The sequence below is a fragment of the Prorops nasuta genome, unplaced genomic scaffold, assembly GCF_024137725.1.
Source record: "Prorops nasuta isolate Cenicafe-Biocafe unplaced genomic scaffold, Cenicafe_Pnas_1.2 PNAS00021, whole genome shotgun sequence".
Taxonomy (NCBI): Eukaryota; Metazoa; Arthropoda; class Insecta; order Hymenoptera; family Bethylidae; genus Prorops; species Prorops nasuta.
Window position 1 is genome coordinate 1,047,327 of NW_027116818.1, and position 12,914 is coordinate 1,060,240.

Genomic DNA, 12,914 nt, shown 5'->3' on the forward strand with positions numbered 1-12,914 from the left:
GTTCTTTGTTCAGTGAGAGAAGAAAGCAATTTTCTTAGGCTACACGCTATTCGCTCTGGTATAAGTATAGATATAGCGAATAGTGGAAAGGATCTAATATCCCTTGCTATGTATTGGAGGGGGAGGGGTGAGGGGGGAGGTCTCCAGCTGCTGCCTGACTAGTATATATATATATATATATATATGGTGAATGTATATGTATATGTTTTAAGAGGATCGGTGAACCTTCGGGTGTTTTGACCTTTTCACCGGTTTATCTCGAGCATTGCGTAACCTTTCCTTGTCGCCAATAATATACCATAGCTAATATATTGCTGCAATTACAAAACTTCATTTTCCTCAACGTGTCATTAATTTACTAATACTCTCCTTCTCTTAAGTATACTCTGTAATAAAACAATTATAATTTTTTTTTAATATTTAACTTGCTCATACTTTTATATTAAATTGCTGAAAACTCATAAAAATAATTATTATATTGAATACTTATATATAAAGCACAGTGGAAAATTCTCACTACTCGTGCCAAGTACGAACTGTACACAAGCGAGAGTTTACCGATATTCGGTCAGAATGAAGCAGGAAAAAGCCGAGGAAAAAGGATCCTCGTGCAATAGCACTGAAGTCGTCGAGCAGGAAGCCACTCGCAGAATTCGGTGTCATTAAAGGAAAACACTTTTTTCTCCTTTTTCATCGAACAGAGAAAACCCGTTTTCCCGCTTCTCTGTACCAATACTCCGATAACTTCTTCGAATAAGTTTATCCCCCATTATAGCCAAGAAAATTTCTATTGGCCAAATGGAGGAAGGAAACAAATTGATTACGAGAAACGGACTTGTCCTTTTATCATTAACGTTTAATCCTTGCGTTTGCGTGGCACACCGACTGTCCTTTTAAACCACTGGATTCCCTTTCGCCTGTCGAGACATGAAATATAAAGCGGAAATAGGTATACAAAAGTGACGTGGCATCGTAAAGCTTCCACATGACGTGTTATATATTATGCATTCATGCATAATCTTGCATCGTATGCACTGTTAAGAGGATGTTAGATAATTGATATTTTTTAATTTCTCAAAAATATTTAACAGATCTACTCTTTTAACAATCAAGCTAATAAAATTTATAATTACTGGATGATTAATTTCAAGATCGTTTGAGCTTAATAATATTTATGATTTATTATTTTTATTACTCCTGTTGATTGTATTCAGGTCCTTTCTTATATACACACAGAAGGATATTTCCAACATTTCGTTAATCCGTATCCCCCCCTACTGTATATCGATCGGTTTAGCAGACCGTCGTTAACAGTATTAGAGCCATTAGTATTTCACGGTTCAACTATGAAGTAAATATCCGATTTAAAATTATCCCGTGACCACGCTTTCCTCTCCATTATTTATGGTAGATCGAAATAGTTTGATACAAGTCCAGGAACCAGTCACAAGTATTTTGTCTACCTGAACTTTAGCCATGGAAACTCGGTGCTAACCGCTTTTTAGCTTTACTAGTTTAAAAAGTCCATTGTGAGATTTTTCTTTCCTATAAGCTTCTTAATCCGAACCATCTGGACGTTGTGTTATGTGAAATTAATCATACTGCCCTTTAATAAAGGCTAAATTAACGTAATAAGATTTTATACCTGAACAATTTATCGATCGACGTCATCAACAATGTCCAGCAAATTTTTTAATAAAATACTAACCTCGTTTTTTTGTCTATAAAATTAATTCTACTGTCTTTAAATGAATAATAAATTAACGCAATGAACTTTTATACCTGAATAATTTATCAATGACGTCATGAATGTTGCTCAGTAAAATTTGTACAGAAACACTAACCTCCCCACGATTTGCATTTGGTATGTATATTCAAATAAAATATTATCATTTATCCATAACACACATACTGGGGAGAGCTGTGGTGGAATGTAAAGTCAATTTGCCATGGTTATTAATCGACTGTGATAATTTGTCGCTGACAGAACTGTCAAAATGCTAGCAGGAAAAAATCCCATTAGAAACCGTGAAGGGGTTGGACCAGAGATTGAATAATGAAGATAGATTAGGATGTTTTTATTTTGTCCCTCTAGACACTGCGTTAGATTCGAAATGTTCCAAAGGGGAACTGAAATAATCACTGCAAAAATGAATAATGAATGGAATCCGATTATGGCCGGTAGTTTTTTCTTCACATACGCATTATCCGCACACGATCCTAATTCTACAATTAATTACTGCAATTTTTTTTTTTATAAACAAAACAAAAATGCTTCAAGCTTAAATTCTTGTAAAATCCAATTAATTTTGAGATTTATGGAACGTGATGTTTATTGCTGTAATGTTAGAGAAATTCAAGGTCATTAAGGTAAGGCCTGGTTAACATAGGAATGACTTATGGGAAAAGATTTTCGCGTCATGCTGGATTGAGCTGGAAACGAATCAAGATACCTCTGTATGTATAATATATATATATATATATATATATATACATATATATACAGTACTGGTATACCACAAATCGTGATGAAACATCTGTCGACTCGGTCTCTTTAGCCAACAGTTTGAAATCCCAGCATCTCAACTCATTTGTGTGCCATTCAGCAGCATCTATGCGCAGAAACTTTGAAACGTGCGAACTTTCATCTCGCGAGAGAGGCACATCTCCTCCTCCCCCCATACTTTCTTATTCGTACTGAGAGGGAGCGCCTACAACGGATCGTCTTTGATCTGTAGAATTGAATAAAGGACACTGTGGTATACACGCCAGTGTAGGTGCGACCCCATTCAACTGATTATGCTTTTCCTGTTCACGCCTGATCGGTTCACAAAAGTACCGATACAATTGAGCCAAGATAGATCTAACATCTTTTACGCCTAGTTATCTTAATGTGTAACAATCTTGTAATAAAAAAATATTTTTATATATGGAGATTCCTTATATCATAAATAGAGTTTTCCCGAATTCGAATTAAAAAATAAGATTTAATCCAATTAGTAAAATTTTTCTAGTACAAGGGCTTTGTTGTAATATTTGTAACGATATACAAGATTCGTGATACAATAAGAGACTTTTTGCTGATGCTTCCTGACCGTTAAATTGATCAGTCGAGTAAACAAGGTAGCAGCACTGGATGAAAAAATTTAACATCTGTCAGGCGAAATTTATTAATCGGGAATTCCGTAATCGACGGGGTTGCCACAATGAAACGCCATTAGTCGTGAAAGGAATTATCTAATATTTGTGCTAGCATAAAATTTTCCATAACTGAGGAAGATCTGACAAATGATTTTTTAATCGGTCGAGCTTTTGGCACGATGCAACGTTTTTATTTATACATGCGGATACGTTTGAAAGGTTCATCGATCACTCACGAAGAAACGACGAGTTTACGATGTATAGGCAACTGTGACGTCACAAAAGGTAACGTAGAGACACACAATTCGGTTCACGCCTGGAAATTGGCGCACGATCATTAGGGACTCCGTTTATTCACGTATAGAAAGATCCATTATGATCCAGAGCAACTTTCACAATACTCGACAGCTGTTCGATAAGCGAATTTTTTTCTTCGCAAACATACGTCATTCTAAGGATGATGATACAGTCAGCTGTCGAGCCTGAAAAAGTAGATCGTTCCAGTGCTTGCAGAGAGAAAAATTCTTGCAATTTTTCAATAAAATTATTTTAGTTATTTTTTTAGTCACTCTACACACATTCGGATCTTATATCTCAATACAAATGTTGCTATTCCGTGGATTCTCAGGTCAATAGGGTCTCTAATTGGAGAGGAATATTCGCGTATCCACGGCGGAAATTAGTTAGGAAGAATATTTTATTGGGATTTATAGCTCCTGGAACAATAAAGTAGTCTGGCTTCAGGCATCACAGTGGTTAACGCGAGATTTGGTGATTCGACAGAGCTGGCATAACGCTTCTGTGTTCATATGCTGGTCACAGTGTAAAACAGCTCCTTCGACCAGCGAGTTTGAAAAGCATCTCTGGGATGAATCGACGTTTACAGCGTCGTACAATGGGGACCTCACCGTGCGCGTGTTTTGCGCTGCGCTACCGGTGTAAATTTTGTACGGTCATCCGTTGCCTATAAATAATTCCACTGGACAATGGGACCGCACCCTGGACAGCTGAAACGCCCTTAAAAACACCCCGATGCAAACGCAGTGGCCGACGATTCAGCAACGCCAGCGCCAATGGCTTTTCGATTAACCAACTCCAATGTCCTCAACAGTGATGCCAGAATTGGTTCCTTCGCAGCCAAAATACATCATGTGTCTCATGTAGGTGTGCGTTTGTGGTGCGTGCATGTTTCCCTCTCCATTTAGTTGTTTGACAGGAAGAGACCCAATTCTGGTATCACTGCTGCCCTCAAGGATAACTTAAGCTCGAAAGTCCCCATTGGAATTGAATAAAGAGTCTTGCAACATTTGTATGCGATATCATAATATTAGATTTAATATATCTGTATATCCTCTTATTTATGTTAATTATTTTTTGTTTAATTTTATATTTCATTGGCAAGGTTCTATTAATTCCTGACGTAGGTATTTCAGTGGATTAAATTTTACTTCGCTCAGACATTTATCAGTACTTAATATTTCTAATAAACTATATTTTTATTTTGTTAAGAAATTTAAATTGATTTCAGTAATTATTAGTTTGAAAAGATTTTGGCAAATTTCTTGATTTTTTATTGCTAAAAATGCAAGTGTAATTTGCATGATATAAATCTGGGACGTGATAAATCATTTTTGAGAGTTTGATGAAATAGCCAAAAGTCGTTTATTTGCACTAATGGTCGAGGTACGTCGTGTTAGCCCTAGCGTGGGGTAGTATATAATAAAGCAATAAATTAAAAACAGCAACCCTATATGCGATAGTCGAGGCTCTTTTTTAGCACGTTAGCAGTCATCGTGGGGTTAATGGTGTGTGAATCTTATGAATTGCATGTGTTAACGTTAATCGATCCACTGTGGTCAATGGAAACTGGTTTTGTTGCATGGATGACGTTGGTCTTTTCATTTAACCAACTCTTTCTGCACCCTGGCCCTATGAGTGCTCACGACAGAACAATTAGTTCGACTCTCAACGTGAAACTTTGCTTTTACTCACAAAGCAACGTTCTTTCTTCCAGCTGAGCAATGAATAAGAGTCTTAAAGAACTATTAATCAAACCCTTCATTTAACTTATAATGATATAAAAAAATTCTTCATTACATCACTGCTTCGAGTTAAATTTTAGTAACAGCTTTAAATTATAAATGCTACTATTTTATCTCAAAACTTATTATTCTTATATTTATACACGTTTCACTTACTATTCTTCTTGCTTGACCTTCGTTATCTTTGACGTCATTCTCAATCCATAACCTTGACATTTGCTCAAATCAGAAACGTTAATCTCGTTTAAAAGTTTCACCTACGTTTTCAAGCATGTTCAGTTTTTGCAGAAAAAGTGTAAGAATTTGCAGAAATCTTTTGGTATATTGAAGATAAAACAATTGAATTATCTTGTAAAGAATTAACTGGAAAATATTCTATTTGTACTTTTCCAGTAATTAGCATCTTTTCGGCTGAGATCGAAAAAGTTTTAACTTTATATATATATATATTTGAAGGGAAGTCGTGAAAGTTTATTTGCTTGGCGAGAAAGAGTCAGTGGAAAAGTTCTATTAAAAGAAGTTCTATGGGGTTTATCGTGGAGGAGTGCGTGGCTGTGACGGGCAAGAAATTCTTGGCTTGCGTCCAAATGTCGCTTGGAACGTGAAGAGGAAAGTATTTGTATTCACGTTTTATAGGGGGTGAAAGGATTTCCGCAATTAAATTCCACAAATATTTTCCATTGAAAAACGAAATTAACATTTTTCAACACAATCAACTCAAACTTCTACCCATATCGCATAACGTAACCTTGATAAATCGTTTGCATTCCTATTCTTAAGAAATTTTTACAAAATTCAACCAGGGAATTAATGAAATTGAGAAAAAATTATTACGAGATAAATAATCCATCAGTAATAACTTATCAAATCGAATCTATGAGTTAAAATCTTATACTTGAAAAAAAAATAGAACATTTTTAAATTATCAATTTAATCGTTATCTTTCGAAATTAGAGCTCCAAGAAAGTATTTCTAACAATGGATTTATATAAGCCTTATTCATGTCAGAAGCTTATCTAAAATCAATATTTTCAGACTGATAATTTTACTTAGCTACTCGTAAGAAGCATATATATCAAATAAAAAAAAAAGTGCAGTAGAGAATTTCACACTTTTCCTAATGAGCCTAAATTTTTTATAAGATATTGAAAAAAAAATAAAAGAGGGAGCAATTTATTTGTCCTCCAAATCGAGATTCAATGAATTCAGACCCAGGTAGGCGTGTCAGGTTTTATCTGACCGACCAATCAGCTGCTGGGATTTAAGTCAAGCTGAGAAAGCTTATCTCGATAGTACTTGACTTTATAATAAAGCCGAACGTAACGAGATGATGATAAAGCACCTACGGTGCAATTGTTGGTCAATCTAGAAATGCAATCGTATGATCAGGGGGCAAACAGATCAAGCCACCTAATGTGTCGCCCATTGTAATTATTGGAAGTTACAAATTTTTTCACACATTGATGTAGCCAGTAACAATAAGAGTTCTCCCTACAAATTATATATTCCACATCTGTAAATTATGTTTGACGGATCTCAAATTTAATTAAACAAGAGTATAATTATTTAATTAATCTGAGCAAAAATTTCATACATGGATGCAACTTATTATTGATAATTAGAAGGTTTTTTTTTATAATTATTATCTTTAAAAAATTCACCTAGGTTTATAATTTTTATAAGAAAATTTTATTGAAAGCCACTGTGATGTTTAAACACGTTTGTTGAATGTTTGATAAAATTGGTGAAATGATCACAGCGAGGAGGAAGGTGATAATCAAGATGTAGGTTTTGAGTATTGTTGATTTAAGCGACTGCAGCATATTTTGCAGCTGCATCGTTCAATCTAAACTGGTAAAGCAGTCCACCGAAATATCTGCAATTGCACGTCCAACTCTTCTGATAAGATCGCGATGTCAGACTCGTATAGTTTGCTAAGAAAGGCGTTAATGCGAGAATCTACTAAAGTCTGATGCATCAGTGTCCTTATCTCTATGTGATCCTTGCTGGATCTTCCAAGCACGAAAAGATTAATGACATTCCAAAGCCAATATATTATCTCATTGAAACACAAATCTTGGATAAATGTAATAAACTACCACTCCCCTAACACCTCTGTATTAATACAATACACGATAGCAATTATCAACCTTTGATATAGTTTTAAATATTTTAATTGTGTTTTGTATAAACTTTTATATAGAATATAGTATATAAACTTATTTAATATTAATAACAATTTCTATCTAAGATGATCAGTAATTAATTACTTATTGTGTATTTAAATTTTTAATAATAACACATAATTAAAGCAATTTACACTTTCCAACTTTTACCAAAATTTACATATTATATTGCTTGTAAAAGCTGATTAAGGCAAAGTTAATGACTTCTATTTATGTTTTATAAAGAGTATGCATGCACTTGGTGGTCATCTATGCAAGTAACTGTACTTTGATAGCAGTTTCTCATGGATGTGTTTAAAATCATTTACCTTGATACATTTTCAGAATAATCATCACCCTCGTCATTTATGCATAATCTATGAACTCTATTTCAGCATGTAAATCCTGCAAATTCCTTCCGTTTCCTGTTGTGCAAAAAACTGGCCATTGAGAAGAGAGCTATAAGTACACTCTAGCAGAACTTTGTCTCACCGGAGGTCACGTATGTGTTAATTCGAAGCGAGCTATTCGTGTACCGTTATTAAGACTCTGGCATGAAATGTGTACGCAAACTAAACGTCACTGCTCTAAAACAAAATATCTCAACAATGCATTGCAGACGTTCCAATGCAGAAATTTGCAAATAAAACTGAATAATACCTCAAAATAAAATCAATATAATAAACGTAATTTTGATTCGCCCGAAACTTTGTTCCAGCTATCTTAATTAACTTCAGAAACAATTAACACTCCAGTAAAATTATCTAAACAAATTTTATAATAAATTACTACATCCTGCACTAAAAATAAATATAAATACAACCCAGCCTGTATTTATTTTCAATTTCTTTTATTATTCATGCACTTTTTTCCAAGATCTTCCATACAAGTTTCTCTTGAAAAATCCTATCAACCCGAAGCAGTTCGAATCTGAATCTGAGGTTACGTCATTCGTTGGAATGCGAGAGGTTAACCTTGAAGCGATCACAATGCACGATTGTTGGGTAAAGAGCGGTTCCTGTGGTACTGCTGTTATAAAAATCAGATTGAGAAAAGGACAAAAATCGAAAGATCCTATCGAGTTTAAGAAATTTAATTATTCAGAAAAATTACTCTATACATATAAATCGTATCATTGGATAGGAAAAGAAACAACGCGTTTCAGTTGACTTTTGGCAATTGTTCGAATGATGAACGAAGTACGTCCATGACGATAAAATTGTATGGATTCAAATAGATGGAAGTATCGATTCATATAAGTGTGTGTATGTGAATATAAGGATGCTGGTAGTAAGCCACCGGAGGAGCAACCCTTTGACGAGCCTCTCCCCCCCCCTTTTCTTCAGTGAAAAATCACAGTTGCACCCTTTCGCGCGATCGAAGTCGCATAATGAGGCTAAAAACGGAAGGGACAATGGGCAAACGAAATAAAACGAGAAGAGAACGTGGATGTAGAGATCTATAAACGAACTCCTGGGCGTGTCTTGTTAGTTAAACGGTTTTGATATATCGCTAACACGTCGAAAGGGCCTTGCTGTTAATCATGAATAAAAAAAAATTATTTTCTATTTTGATTGACGTTCGTTACAATAGAACGTTTTATTAGCAGTGTTATTATACCATTGCATTGCTTCGGGCGAAATAAACAAAACATATGGATGGTACGTGTCCCTTTTATCCACGTGAAAAAAAGAAACAACACATGTTGCTATATTTCGATAATTAATTAGACACTCTTTTAATGATCGATGTAAATCATTAAATAGATAAGATGAATTAAAATTAGAATTATTGTTCTATGAGTGTGTATATTCATATATATTCAAAAATCTATATTACATTCTGTAATTTTGTCTATTACAATTGACCAAAGATTCGATTCAAGGTCACTGCACTTCGAATCTCAACGAAACAAGATAACGATATCTGAAAGGTAGCTTTACTAGGCGTAGCTTGAGTAAGTTGGATGAATGTCGATCACTGCAAAGAGAAGGTATTACGAGACGTTTAAACCTCATATGTATATACCTCTGAAATCATTAATAACTGCTAAGCAGTTCACAAACCTATACATTTTTTACACAATGCCAACTCGATAATCAATTACCATTCACTCAGAAACCTATATACAGGGTGTATTAGCAATAATGCTTTTACGGATGTTATAGTATAGGACTTTTCGACTTAGTTTAGTCCCAAGAATATGTGATTAAAATTAAAAGCATCATTGCTGATACACCCTGTATATAACGAATTATAATTTTAAAGTTCCTTGAATCAGAACAAATCAAAATATTTTTCTCTAAATCTTCGAGGAATATTAGAACATTTTTTTAAAGTTTGTGTATGATTTAATATTTGATTGGAATTGAATAGGAGAGGGGGGGGGGGTATGTCAAGACTGGTGGTCATTAATAACTGCATGTTGAGTTAGGCACGGGGGGTAATGTCAGGTTTGGAAGTCAAGGTAAAGGGGGTGACGTCCCGGCGCGTCGGTTTCGTTTCATTTCGTTTCAATTTCGATTCATTTCTCAATATCGAAAAGGATCCGATTCTTTGTGTCGCCTTACGCGCACGCTTGGACTCGATAAACGAGCACAAAGGATGCGTTTTTCTGTCTGCACATGCGCGCCGATGCAGCTGCACCCCACTGTCAAAATCCTCTAGTGCAACGAGAAAAATAAAACCAAAGTTCGCGCGACTCCTTATTACCATTTCGAGCACTGCAAGGGCGTGGTGCATTTTTCTGCACACCAATGGTAGCCCCGTTTCAAATTGCTCATATGCATAGCGCGATTTGACCCCTACTCTTGACTCCAGAATGCACCACGTGCCCTATTAACACGGATCAATTATTTTTTATCAATTTTCTGCTTAATAACTCATTTAATTCTGTATTTTTTTCACCCCCTTATATATTTAATATCTTTAAAAGTGTTTATTTCGAGATTTCTTTTTAATAAATTAAAATAATTAATAATTGATGTTTGTAAATGTCATATCTGTCATCGAGCTGGAAAAATATGCTATTTATATAAACTTTCGTTTTATTTACAGTTTCGCAATAAAAACAAGTGATTGCTCATAGCAGGGTTGTAAAAGGGTGGCGCCAGTACAGTTCTTAGCTCGTGTTATTTTTTTACGAGCCTAGTTTCTTTTTACAGAAAATTTTACGGCCTGTTACGGTCGGCGTGGCTCCCGCTGGTATTGTTTGCATGATAATGTCGACCGAGGGTCAACCGAGGTTTCGAATCTACCCCAGACTGTATACAAAAATAATAAAGCTTGCTCCATACCTTTCGCCACCTGTTCTTTGCAAATTATAGAAAATTCATCGATTTAAAGACAAGAATAAAATCGTATACCAAGCTGCATTCTGTTGTTAAAAAATGTGAAAGCGGATGTGAGTAGCCTCAACACAGCCTTGGTCTTATCGCGCAATCAGATTTTAAATTATCAAGGCTTCTCCGTATTTCTCCAATGAGGCTCAAACCGGAAATTAATTAACAAGTAGCGCGCAGCGCTGGTAAGAAGTCGCCAATCTTTACGATGATCGTAAAAAAGTGCTTCTGGTAGCACACAGCGCGAACGCTGCTTTACTCTCCGATCGTATTGAATCGCTGATAACCAATGATATTTTTTACCCCAAGAATCGCCCTCTCCCTCCAGCATAAATAAAAATTCGCTTCCAATTTAAAAAAAAGAATTTTTTACATTTTTTAAAACCAAAGAAAAGCTTTACTTTTCTCATCAGATTAGGTTAGAATACCTGACCCCTAAGATCATCCACAGGACTAAATTCCAAGGGTCGTGCAATTTTGTCCCAAAGACAACCGTTTCTCATGTTCAGCGTGGTTCGTTCAGCTTCGTGTCATAGGTCACTGTCAACAGGGCCTCCTGTGAACCAACTCCAGGTGCGCCACGTGCACACGTACATCCCTTTTTCTTCTTCCATTTCTTCTTCGTTCGGTCTTAATGCGCGGAACGAGTGGTGTAACCAGTTTTCTACCGATAGACGGAAACGCTGCAGCCACTGACAAAAACAGCGCATCCAGGTGTCGCGTCGACTCGAGCAACAAGGAATTCGTATATAGCAACCTCTCAATGCCTGAATTTTTTCTTAAATGTATGAGAAATATAGAAAATTTATAAACAATTTTATTCTTTTAAATAAATTATACAATAAAGTTCTATTTATTGTTCAAGTGTATAAACGAAGTATAAATATATATGTATATGTAGGTATATATTATGCAGCAAAGAGCTACGACTCGAGCCTAGCTCTTATGCTGGGGAACCATTTAAACCACTGACGTATAAACATGGTTCAAGGGAACCGTCGCAGGGTTTTTCTAAGGGCGTTAATTAGGGGTTCCTTTTCGTTCCTCGAAGCTCTCTTGATTTCCGTTGCAGCAAGCTTGGGTCTTACTCTGGACAGGCACGCTCAATTGACTCAAGAACAAACGACACTTTAATCTCGAGCCACTCGAGCTCGAGCTACAAATGAATCGAATAGAAAGTATTTATCGCCAAAGAACGACTCACACTATTCGATCAATTCTATTCTTTTGACTTTTGTCACATCTATACTCAAACTGGCCAGGTGCTCGAAATTTCACCTCGGCCTCTCATTGATTTTTCTATAAAATTACGTCCACTCTAAAGAAAAAATTCTCACATTTGGGACCATGGGGTGACCAACCTTTTATTAAATGTTCAAACACGATAATATATATTTAATCTAATAACGCTTTTTTTTTTAAAGTAAGATGATTTTTTCCCAAGGAACTATAAATAGATGAAAAGAAACAAGGAAATTATTAAACGAGATATTTTTATTACAATGCATTTTTCCGACGTAGAAAATTCAAATGATAAAATAGTATTGTAACGTCAAGGTTGTGAAGTTGAATACCAGTGAATCGTTGTCGTAGGATTTCGATCAGCTTATGTTCCAGAAAGTTGGTTAATTCATTACATATTTTATCTATGATACAACATATAATTTCTCTTCTTCCTGAAAAAATCCACTCGTGTTTTTAACACAATCTTCTGAATCCTTTTCAAATTCTTGCTTCCTCAGTCCTTGAAAAAAAGTAAAACTGTTATCTCTTATTTGATATTTCCATCGTTCACGAATGATTAGATATCATTACAGTCTGGTACAGTGAATATTTCGGTAGATTTATCTTTTCCTGGTATGGGGAGATGATTCCATTGTTTGTTTTGTTCCTTATCCTCGGTATACCCTCGTGGCTGCAACTGCCCCTCGCAAGGAAAATAAAAAACGTGTCACCGCCTCCCGCAGCTCCGTTGAATCGCTCCCGCAGGTTCTCCCGTGGGTCGCGCGAAATGCAACGAAAAATCTTTTCTCTTTTCTTAGGCACGCTCGACTTGACATATCGCCATCGACAAAAAAAGTGTTACAGCCGATTAAACCATGAAACTCACAGTTTTGTTACACGCTCTCGGATTTTACTCGCTTCCCCTGTCTCTTTTTTCGTCATTGGAGCCTCGTAAACGTGCCAAAGGCGTGAGAACAATCGTTCCTTTCTCGCGGATGTGG

At 35.7% G+C, this 12,914-nt stretch overlaps 1 protein-coding gene across 8 annotated transcripts in view; it reads left to right on the forward strand.

The window, feature by feature from the left end:
* Window positions 1–12,914, forward strand: part of raskol (Ras GTPase-activating protein raskol) — a 182,040-nt gene that overhangs the window by 152,981 nt on the left and 16,145 nt on the right. The window lies entirely within an intron of this gene.